The 10,458-nt window shown below is 31.7% G+C and overlaps 1 long non-coding RNA gene across 1 annotated transcript; it reads right to left on the bottom strand.

Moving 5' to 3' along the window:
* Positions 1-7,515: 7,515 nt before the first annotated feature.
* Positions 7,516-9,481, bottom strand: LOC112806028 (uncharacterized). The gene is made up of 3 exons (XR_003203796.3): positions 9,378-9,481; positions 9,179-9,296; positions 7,516-7,694 (listed from the first exon to the last, which is right to left on the bottom strand). It is a non-coding gene; the product is annotated as an uncharacterized lncRNA (long non-coding RNA).
* Positions 9,482-10,458: the final 977 nt, after the last annotated feature.

Raw genomic sequence — 10,458 nt, forward strand, 5'->3', positions numbered from 1 at the left:
TTTTTGTCAATCAAATTTAACCAAATTGACTCAAACTTAATAAAAAATGTACAAATGAATCATGCATTTCTTTTTCTTTTTTGTGTATTTTATCTTTCTCATCGTTTTTCTATTGCTGTATGTTGTTATTGTGCTTTTTTTTTTCTTCTCATCCTACTTCTGATGCTATTATTGGAGTATTTTTTTTTTTTTTTTTTAAGAGGATGAAAATAAGAAAAATTATGAAAATGTAAAATAAGAAAGAAAAGATGATGACGATCATGAAAAAAAGGAAGATGTGAGTTTTAAAATGTGTAAAATTTATTAAAAAAATAACACCAAAATTTTTTAAATTTGATACATAAAATTTCTTAATTTTGACACTAAATTTAAGAGTGATACAAAAATTTTTTTAACTAATTAAAATTTATTAGAAATAAAGATAATAGCGAAAATTTTTAAAAATAGCACCAAAATTTTTCCACGGTAATATCAAAATTTCTCTCAATATATTTTTTCTTTTTTCTCCTTCTTTTTCTTTCTCTCAATATGTTCTTCTTTTTTTTTATATTTTGTTATTAATACAATTATTTTTTTTTGCATCTTGTTATGTTTTATTTCAAAAATAACGATTTTATCTAAATAAAAATTTATCTTAAAATTGAATTGTATACTTTGAAGTCCTAAACATAATAAATTGTCTTGCAATATGGCATGCAAATCAATTCAAATTCTACATTTATCTTGGTGAAACTTTTTGTGTTTTATATAATGAATTTTGATATATTTTTATTTCACTTGTGTTTTATAAAAAAAATTTTGGTGTTATTTTTTTATTATTTTTTGTATTTTGTTTTTTTATTTTTTTTTATTTTTCTATTTAATAATTTTTTTAAAAATACATAAATAAATAAGAACAAGAAAAGAAAGTATAAAAAGAAGAAAATAATAATGATAATGATAATAATACAAGAAGAAATAGAAAGAAAAAAATTAAATTAAAAAAAAGAAAGAAAGAGAAAAAAAAAGAAAAAAACCAACAAAGAAAAAAAATACTTATGACTTGATTGGATTTAGTTGTATAAAAAAATTTAATTGTCTAAAATTATTATTAAAACATAAAATTTTTCACATTTAGTATCTTTAACAAGATGAATAATTCTAAGCTTAAAAGTAATTTTTAATTTATCAAATTAAAATCAATTTGTTAATCGTATAAATTATAATTATAAGTTTTTTAATTTAAGAAATAATATATAAACGAAAAATATTAGGTGACTAATACTTTTTTTGTTTCGCTCGTTTATTTTCTTCTTCTTTTTTTCGTGTTTCGGATTGTTACCTTTCATTTTTATACAACGGATTATTTCTTTTTTTAGGAAACAATTACTAGGGTGATTTTTTTATTTTCTTATTTTTATTTTATCCACGCAAATGACTTATGCGGTTATATATGCCAGGAAAACAAACCATAATTATTGTTGTTCTGACTTCTTTTAATTTATCGGTGGATATTGTTCTGCAATTTATATGTGTTCTATTACTTTTCAATGTATATATTTTTTTATTTTTTAAATAAAAAAACATTAACGGTATTATTATATCAAATAATTTTTATAATTATGCCTAATTAATTTTTTTAAAATCAAGAGTGTTTTTTTATTTTTCTTGTATTGTTTTTTTTTCTTCTTTCTTCTTTTAAAAATATACAAATTATAAAATAAATAAGATATAAAGGAAAAAAAAAAGAAAGAGAAAATGTAAAAGAAGAAAAAAGAAGAAGAAAAAGAAACAGAACGTAACAAGAGAGACGTGTAACAAATATAATAGAACTTAGTCGTTAAAAATATTTGGTTACTCAATATTTTTAAAATACTAATTTAACAGAACTAATAATTAGAGAATAATTATTTTTTTTCAACCAACCAGAGAGAAAAAAAGAGTTGGAAAGGAAAAACATATAAAGTTGGTTCTTAATTGTTTTTACCAATGCAATTGTTTGTTAAATTAATTTTTTTATTTTTTATTCTTATTTTGTTGTTTTTTAACTATTTTATTTTAAATTTATTTACAACAATAATATTATAGAAGTTTATTTTTGAATAATTTATTTTTTTATTTTTTAATTATTCATATCAAATTTATAATTTTAAAAATAAAATATAAAAGTTAATTTTTAAAAAATAATAAAACAATAATTGAATAGATACGATAGTGCCGGTTGAGCAGCAGGATAGTATAAAGTTTATTAATAACATGATAACATCTTTTGTGGGCTAAAAAATAAATAGAGCATGCAATTTAATTTTTCATATAAATTGAAAATCTGAAAGAAAAAAAATTAAGAGAAATAAAAGGATATATAAATTGTTAAGAAATAAAAATACCAATGATAAGATAATATAATATAATATAAATGAACTAATTAATAGTATATCAATAAATTTAAAAATTCACCTTTTGCAGCAACATTAAGTTTAAAACTTTATACTGCAATTGCATTAATAATATTATTTCAAGATGTTAACAATTCATGTTATATTATTGTTTCAAGATGTTAATTAACAATTCATGTAATGTATTTTCTGGGAATAAAATTTTATATGAGAATGTACTTATATTTACTGAATCTATTAAAATAGTTAAAATTAATTAAATATACATAATAAATAATATACAAATAATACATTAAAAGTCATTGTATTTACATTTATTGTCTTCAATTTTTATTAAAATAAATTTAATTAATAAATTAAAATGCTTCTAAGAAATGCTTTTTTAATTTCAACCCTAAAACTCTTTCTATCTCTCGTTTAATTTCCATCAACAAAATCATTATTAATTAAACCACGACGTTTTTAATTTGCTTCGTAGGAAAGCCAATAGGATGTATGAATGAACAATAATGCATGGACGCCATGACTAAGTCTCTGATTCTGAAAATTTAAAACTCTTTTTTAGTTTTAGCGGTGCAAATTAGAGGCTTTTCCTTCAAATTTATTGATTACTATTAACACTAAATAACAAAGTTCAATAATTTGTCACTAGATAATATAGTTTTTATAAGAGTTTACAATTCATCGTCTAATTATTTTATTTTACTAGTTATGAAAATTATTTAAAAATAAAATTGTAATATATATTGAAATGGAACACTTTTAATTATGTGATTTTATTTTTTTTAAAATATTGCTTGTATAGGATTCTTTTTTAGTTGTTATATTTTTACAGTTATGTAAAATCTAATTATTTTAATTTATTATAATCTAATCTAATTAAAAAAGCATTTTTTAGTAGTTTGTTTTAAACTTTTAATTTATTAATTCAGTATATTTTAATAAAAATAAAAGACAATTGTTATAAATATAATGACTTTAAATACATTTTCATATGACTATAATATATTGTTTGTATCTCATTTATTACATTAAATCTTAATCATGTAAATCAATTCAATAGCCATATATATATATATATATGACAGAAAATTTCATGGGACCCACGGAGTACGGACACTTTGTTTGAGTTGCCGTATCTGTGTGTCAAACACATTTTGGACACGATATTTATCGACACTCGTCCGACACACGTGTCTGTTGTGTCCAAATCGTATCTCAATAAAAAAATTTTCTCCGAACACATTTGGACACGCTTAAATACCATCACGTGTCAGCGTGTCTGGTCTTATTCTTAATATATATTCTTAAAATAAATTTAGATATAGTATATATATTATTATTTATTAAAATAAAAAATATTTTAAATACTTGATATAATTAAAATAAGACATTAAAAATAATTTAAAAATAATTTATATTTTAATATCATCGATCAATAAAATATTAAAATATCATTAAAGTTTATCTAAAAAATACTTTATATTTTATATGTATACGTATCATCGTGTCATGTAAGATTTTAAAATTTGCGTGTCAACGTGTCCTGTGTCATATTGTGTTCCATATTCATATCAGTATTCGCGCATCATAGGTCAACACTTTCAACAAACAGCCCAAACACCTTTACTCCAACAATCCAACTCTATATTTTTATGCCACACTTTTAGAGTTAGTTATATATTGACTAAAAATATTTTTTTTTATCATATAGTATTATTTTTATTTATATTATATATGTAATGGAGCGACTAAGCAAGTACAAACTAGCCCCAACCTTACTCCATCATGAAATAAAGTAACAAATTTTTTACGGCACAACTCATCCTGCATTTTGGCGAGTAATTATAGGAATAGACCATCTCAATTGTTTAAAAAAATTGAAAATATAAAATATAGTTTTTAACTTTTTATTATTTTTTTTATATTTATTTTTTATTTCACTTATAAAATTAATATAAAAAATCACACTTTATTCTCTCAATTATTAAAAAAAATTGAGAGAATTCATTTTCAGTAATTATCCATCTTAGTTGTGATAGAGAGAAACAATGTTTCTCTAAAGTAAGAAAGTTAATAAGGTGAGAGATCTTGATAAAAGTTATAAATTTAATTATAATTAATTTTTTATTTTATTATTTTACAAATTTTTCCGTTTCAGAGGATTTTTCCTAAGTATGTGGATGGTGTGTGTCATTCCTGTATTTTTCAGATAAAGATATTTCAGGAGGTAATAATCAAATGATTAAAGAGAGTGAAAGAAACATTTTTTGTTCAAATTAGTGGATCCTTGGGAAGAATAATCTCTTGTCTTTCGTGGTTGGAAGGATGATTTATATTTTCCCATTTTATTCAATCACTTACTAAGAATGATTACTTGTCTTTCTTCGTTTGGAGTTATGGGAATATGCCGGCCCGAGTTCATTCTGGGATTTTTAAGTTAACACATTTAACACGCGATGTTCCACACCAACACTCGGTATAAATAAATTTAATTTAGTTATAAATAGATAAGAAATTCGAATTGATTGCTTTTTAGTTTATCTCTTGTTGATTCACACATAATATTGAATGTTTGAAAGTAATTCAACTAAACTACACAATATTTTCTAGTCCCATGTTTAAATTGAGTAGTCGTAATCAAAATCAGCAATGTAGAAAATTTACATTGCATATGCATGAGTTATGCGAAATTCATTCTAATAGTTGGCAAAGGATTTGACGAGGTTTGTACTATTAAATACTTCCAATAATAAAATATATTTTTTAATTTATTTAATAATTATTAAATAATTTGTATTTAATTTTATTTATAAATTAATTTTTTATTTATTATTTAATTTTAAAATCTATTTTTATTTTATAATTGATAAAAAGTTGCGTTCAGGAGCTTACAAAGAAAGAAATCATGCATAGAGAAGAAGCAGAGAGCTATGAAGGCAGAGAGAGAAATTGCTCTCTTGTATTCACATTTCTATAATGATGAATCTCACTCTTCTAACTAGTTACATGTAGGTTTATATATACAGTGTCTTGTGACTACAAATATCCAAAAGGCTTAAATTAATCTCTAACTAACTAGTGCCAAACTGGCATGCTCCTAACAAACTCCAAAACTATCTAACTAACATGTACATCATGATGATTCCTAGCTAACTGTATATAAGAAACCATTATGAGCTCGACTCCCTTCTATCAGCCTCCCTCAAGCTTAGAACATGAATGTCATGCATTCCAAGCTTGCAATGAATCTTTGCAAACGGCCCTGGTGCCAAGCTCTTGGTGAGAATATCGGCAACCTGTTTAGAGGAAGGGACCGGTAACAGCTTCAAAGAACCATCTTGCACTCGATCTCGAACAGTGTGGCAATCAATTTCGATATGCTTGGTACGCTCGTGAAAAACTGGGTTCGAAGCAATATGAATTGCTGATTGATTATCACAGAACAGGGTAATCGGCCTATGTAAAGGGACTTGCAAATCTCTGAGAATGTACGTGAGCCATCTCCCTTCGCATGTCGCCAACGCCAATGCACGATATTCTGCCTCTACAGAAGAACGTACCACCATAAGCTGTTTTTGACTCTTCCATGAGACAATAGAGGAACCCAATAAGAAACAGAATCTGGACACCAAGCGCCTTGTGTCTGGGCACGTTTCCCAATCAGAATCAGAATAGCCAGTTAGGCATAAGTCGGAGGCGGTGGAGAACAAAATTCCTCTTGCTGGAGCGCCTTTGATATACTTCGAAATGTGCAGCCCAGCCTTGAAATATGTCTGTGGCACAGTCCAGATATTGGCTGAGCTTGTTGACAGCGAAGCTAATATCTGGACGAGTATTTGTCAAGTAAAGCAGCCTCCCTATGAGCCTACGATAGGGAGTCAAGTCGGACAAGGGTGAATCGGCATCCTTTGACAGGGGAGCAGTGTAATTCATCGGGGTGGAGGTGGGCTTGGCATTCAGAAGGCCAAACTCATCTAAGAGATCAATTGCATACTTACGTTGGTAGAGAAGGATGCCTTGGCTACTCCTTGCAACTTCAAACCCAAGGAAGTATTTGAGAACTCCCAGGTCCTTGATTTTAAACTTGGCATCCAAGAGGGCTTTCACTCTTTCAATTTCTTTCATGTCATTTCCAGCTAGAACAAGATCATCAACATACACCAAAAGGGCAGTGAAGGCAGTTGAGCTGCCTTTGGTGAATAGAGAATGATCAGCTCGCGATTGCGTGTAGCCTGACGCCTTCAAAACAGAGCACAATTTATGATTCCACTGCCGACTTGCCTACTTAAGACCATAGAGAGACCGCTCAAGTTTGCACACACTGTTGGGAGGTGCGGAAAGACCGGAGAGAAGCTTCATATACACAGTCTCAGGAAGATCCCCATGGAGGAATGCCATGTTCACGTCGAGTTGGTGAAGGAACCAACCCTTCTGAGCTGCGAGAGCCAGCAAAACCTGAAATGTGGACATTTTTGCCACAGGAGAAAATGTATCAAAGTAGTCAAATCCAGCTAATTGAGTGTAGCCCTTTGCCACCAGCCTGGCCTTGTGGCGTTCTACCGATCCGTCTGGCTTGAGTTTGGTCTTGAAGACCCACTTGCACCCAAAGGCGTGCTTTTCCTTTGGAAGAGTGGTGATTACCCAGGTTTTGTTGGTTTCGAGGGCCAGAAGTTCAACCCTAATTGCCTTGCGCCAACAATCATGCTGAATAGCTTGCTCAAAACTTTGAGGTTCGGTGAGATTGTCGATGGCGATGGAAAGGGCTTTGTGAGACGGGGAGAGATGTTCATACGAAATGAATTGAGAGATAAGATGCCGTGAAAATGAGAATGAGGCACCAGAGGAAGAATCTGATTCACATAGAACCTGCATACATTGAAAATCTGCTAAACGTGCAGGTGGCTTTCTAATCCTATTTGAGCGCCTAAGATGCTGGTCTACATGAGGTTGTAACACCCTCACTATCAGAAGTCACGCTTCCGGCTGCACTATTCTGATAGCAAGAAGTATTACGACTACTTTACATACTAAATACTAAAATAGGAGCCTGTGACTCAACACTGTATCGCAGCTTTCTTAGAAAAAAACCGAAACTAAACACTTTATCTTAAGAAAAAAAAATACAAACAGGCATAGATTCATATACAAGACTCCTTACATAATAACTCATAATATAATTTACATATAAAACATACAATTCCTATCCCTCTTACAAACTCGTAATAACAAAGACGAGGGAAGAAAATAATCTAATTAATACAACATCTTATAAACCAAACACAGTATATCTCTTCTTAATGATTCTTCATCCGGTTCCTGAAAAGGTAAAGCTGTAGGGGGTGAGAACCTAACCACACGGTCTCACCACGGAGTTTCAAAGTTGTTATAAGAAGATATTTAATAAGAAACTGTTTTCAAATTCAGTGATTATCATTGCTTTATGAATCCTTTTTAAAATCCAATAGCTAATCGTTCAAAACCTTTTCAAATAAACAATGTTTAATATTTTCAGAAATCCAAAATCTTTCCTTTCTTATAAGCAAATCTCAATCAGAAACCAACCACGCAATCAAACAACACAATCATTAATTCAGCATCCAAGTTCAATCTCAAATGTAGCACGCCAGAACAAACACAAGCAAGACAGGCAAGGAAAGCACAAGTAGGTAGCAGTTACAGCAAATAGTTCAAGTAGCAGTTAAGAACAGTTTAGCAATTAGGCAAACCAAAATAAGTTCAAACCCAAACAAAGCATACAAATGCATATGATGCATGCCTGTCCTATGGCTGATGAGGCTCATCTGTCGGTTATCCAGCCAACCCGACAAGTCTGAATTGTACTTAGACTGTCCCCCGACGTGCATCCCCAAGAGTCTATGCATAGCTTTTTCTCAAATAATCAATATTACTCAATGGGGGTATCATTCCCGGGAATTTATATAGTGCCCGGTCACACTTACGTCGTAGGGTCAACAGAGTATCGAGTTTTCAACCTGGTACACGTGGTGGCAAGCCACGGCACTTAATCCAGGGAACCTCGTATCTCAGATATTTCAAATTCATAAGCCATATAAATAATTCATTCATCATTCATCAACATTTAAGCCATTCTCAATATCATCATCATTCATCAATCCATATCCCATTTCCAAATTCATTCAAAAATCATATTTCAAATCAATCCTCATCATCCTTCTTTCCATTAATCAACAATCTCAATCAAAACTTAATTCTTTATTTTCTAAATAAATCAATCTTTAAAACATATAACGTTCAAAAACTAAATCTTTTTAAATCATCACTTCGGGCAAGACTTTCAATTTTATAAAATTTCGGCAGCATCTCCTCTAAAACTTGGACACTGCCACCCTTTTCGGGTCCCACCCAAACATTTCTCAAACATTTTCTCAACCATTTCCAAATTCCAAACATTTTCCATAGTTGAACCAGCTCCAATATCAAATTATTCTCAAATCAGACCAATTCCAATAATAAAACTCTTTTTAAAATCAAACCAGTTCAAGTATTAAATCATTTATAAAATCAAACCGACTCAAAATCAAACCGCTTTAACTCCAAACCAAGAAAAACCACTTTTCATAATAATTAAGTAAATAACTTTTCAAACCCATTTCTTATCAACAACCGTACTTCACTCAAGCAATCGAGCAACCAATAATTCAGTCTAACAAACCATCACATTCACAAGACAAATATAATCACAAAAGTATATCTCCTTGCGTCAATATCTATTTATAACAACTCTGTAATATAAAATAGAATTTAAGAAAAACCCCTACCTCGTTCGCGATTCAACTACGCAACAAACTGCATTTCTATTCTTATCCCACAGCAACAGCATCAATACCGACCGTCCCCGCAGCAATCACAGCCTCTAAACACAGCCTTAGCTCAATCCTAAAACGTTAATGTCGCGTAATACTTAATAATCTATAACAGAAAAGTAACTAAAAGAGTTTGGAACAAGGAACGACTTACTGGGCTTACGAATAATCGAGAAAACGGGGCAACAGCAGCTCCGGTGACGACGTAGCACCTTGATGCTGTATGCAACAGCCATAAGACTCAGCTATCAAGACCCGTAACTCAATCCTATGACACCCAAGACCTCAGATCCTCAAACAACTTAAAACAGAAATGCTAATTTAAAGGTTTTGGAATGCATCGCTTACCCAAACAAGGACGAACGGCTAAATTGAAATAACGGTAACTCCGATGGTGGTTCCGGTGATCACCCACACCACACCCGGTGACCAGAACGGCGGTAACAACGGTGCAGTAGCTCAGAATAACAAGCAGCGGCGGCGGACGACAACAGTGCGGTCACCAGCGGGGGCAGCAAGGTTTCGAGCGGCAGAAGTGGTGGTGGCTGGCGCGGGTCTCTCCTTTCTCTCTTCGGCTCCCGAGCTCGCTCTCTCTCTCTCTGGCTCCGCCATAAGTGACGGCAACCGACTCCATGATGAGAACGATGACGACGCGGGTACAGCAGCGGCGGCGACGGATTTCACGGTGATTGCGACGCTGGTGACACGAAAAGGTCTCCGACGCGGTGGTTGGACCTCAGCTCGACCTCAGATCTCGCTCTCTCTCCTCCCCGCGCGGTCTCCTCGGCGCTGGCGCAAACAGCGACACGACGCGACGGCGGTCCTGAACGGCGCGGCGGCTTCCTTCGCGGCACTCTCCTCTCTCAGATCTCCTCTCTCCTCTGTCAGTAGCAACGGCGACGGTGGCAGTGACACCCACCGCGCCGCCTCACTCTTCTCCCCCTCTCCTTCCTTCCTCGATACCTCTTTCTCCCTTCCCTGTCTTTCTTTCTTCAAGCTTCCCCTGTTTTCCCCCTTTCTATTCTTTCCCTTTCTTTCTTTTTTCTTCCCTGATTTCCCTGCCCCCACTTCGTTCTTCCCTTTCTTTTGTTTCTTTTTTTTTTCTTTTTTTTCTACCGTGTGTCTGTGATAAGGAGAAATGTTAGTGGCGGCTAGGGTTGGGTACAAGAGAATTAGGATTTTGTGTTTAATTTAATCAAATTAGGATATAGAATATTAAATTGAAATCTAATTTG

Source organism: Arachis hypogaea, chromosome 6 (genome assembly GCF_003086295.3).
Source record: "Arachis hypogaea cultivar Tifrunner chromosome 6, arahy.Tifrunner.gnm2.J5K5, whole genome shotgun sequence".
NCBI lineage: Eukaryota > Viridiplantae > Streptophyta > Magnoliopsida > Fabales > Fabaceae > Arachis > Arachis hypogaea.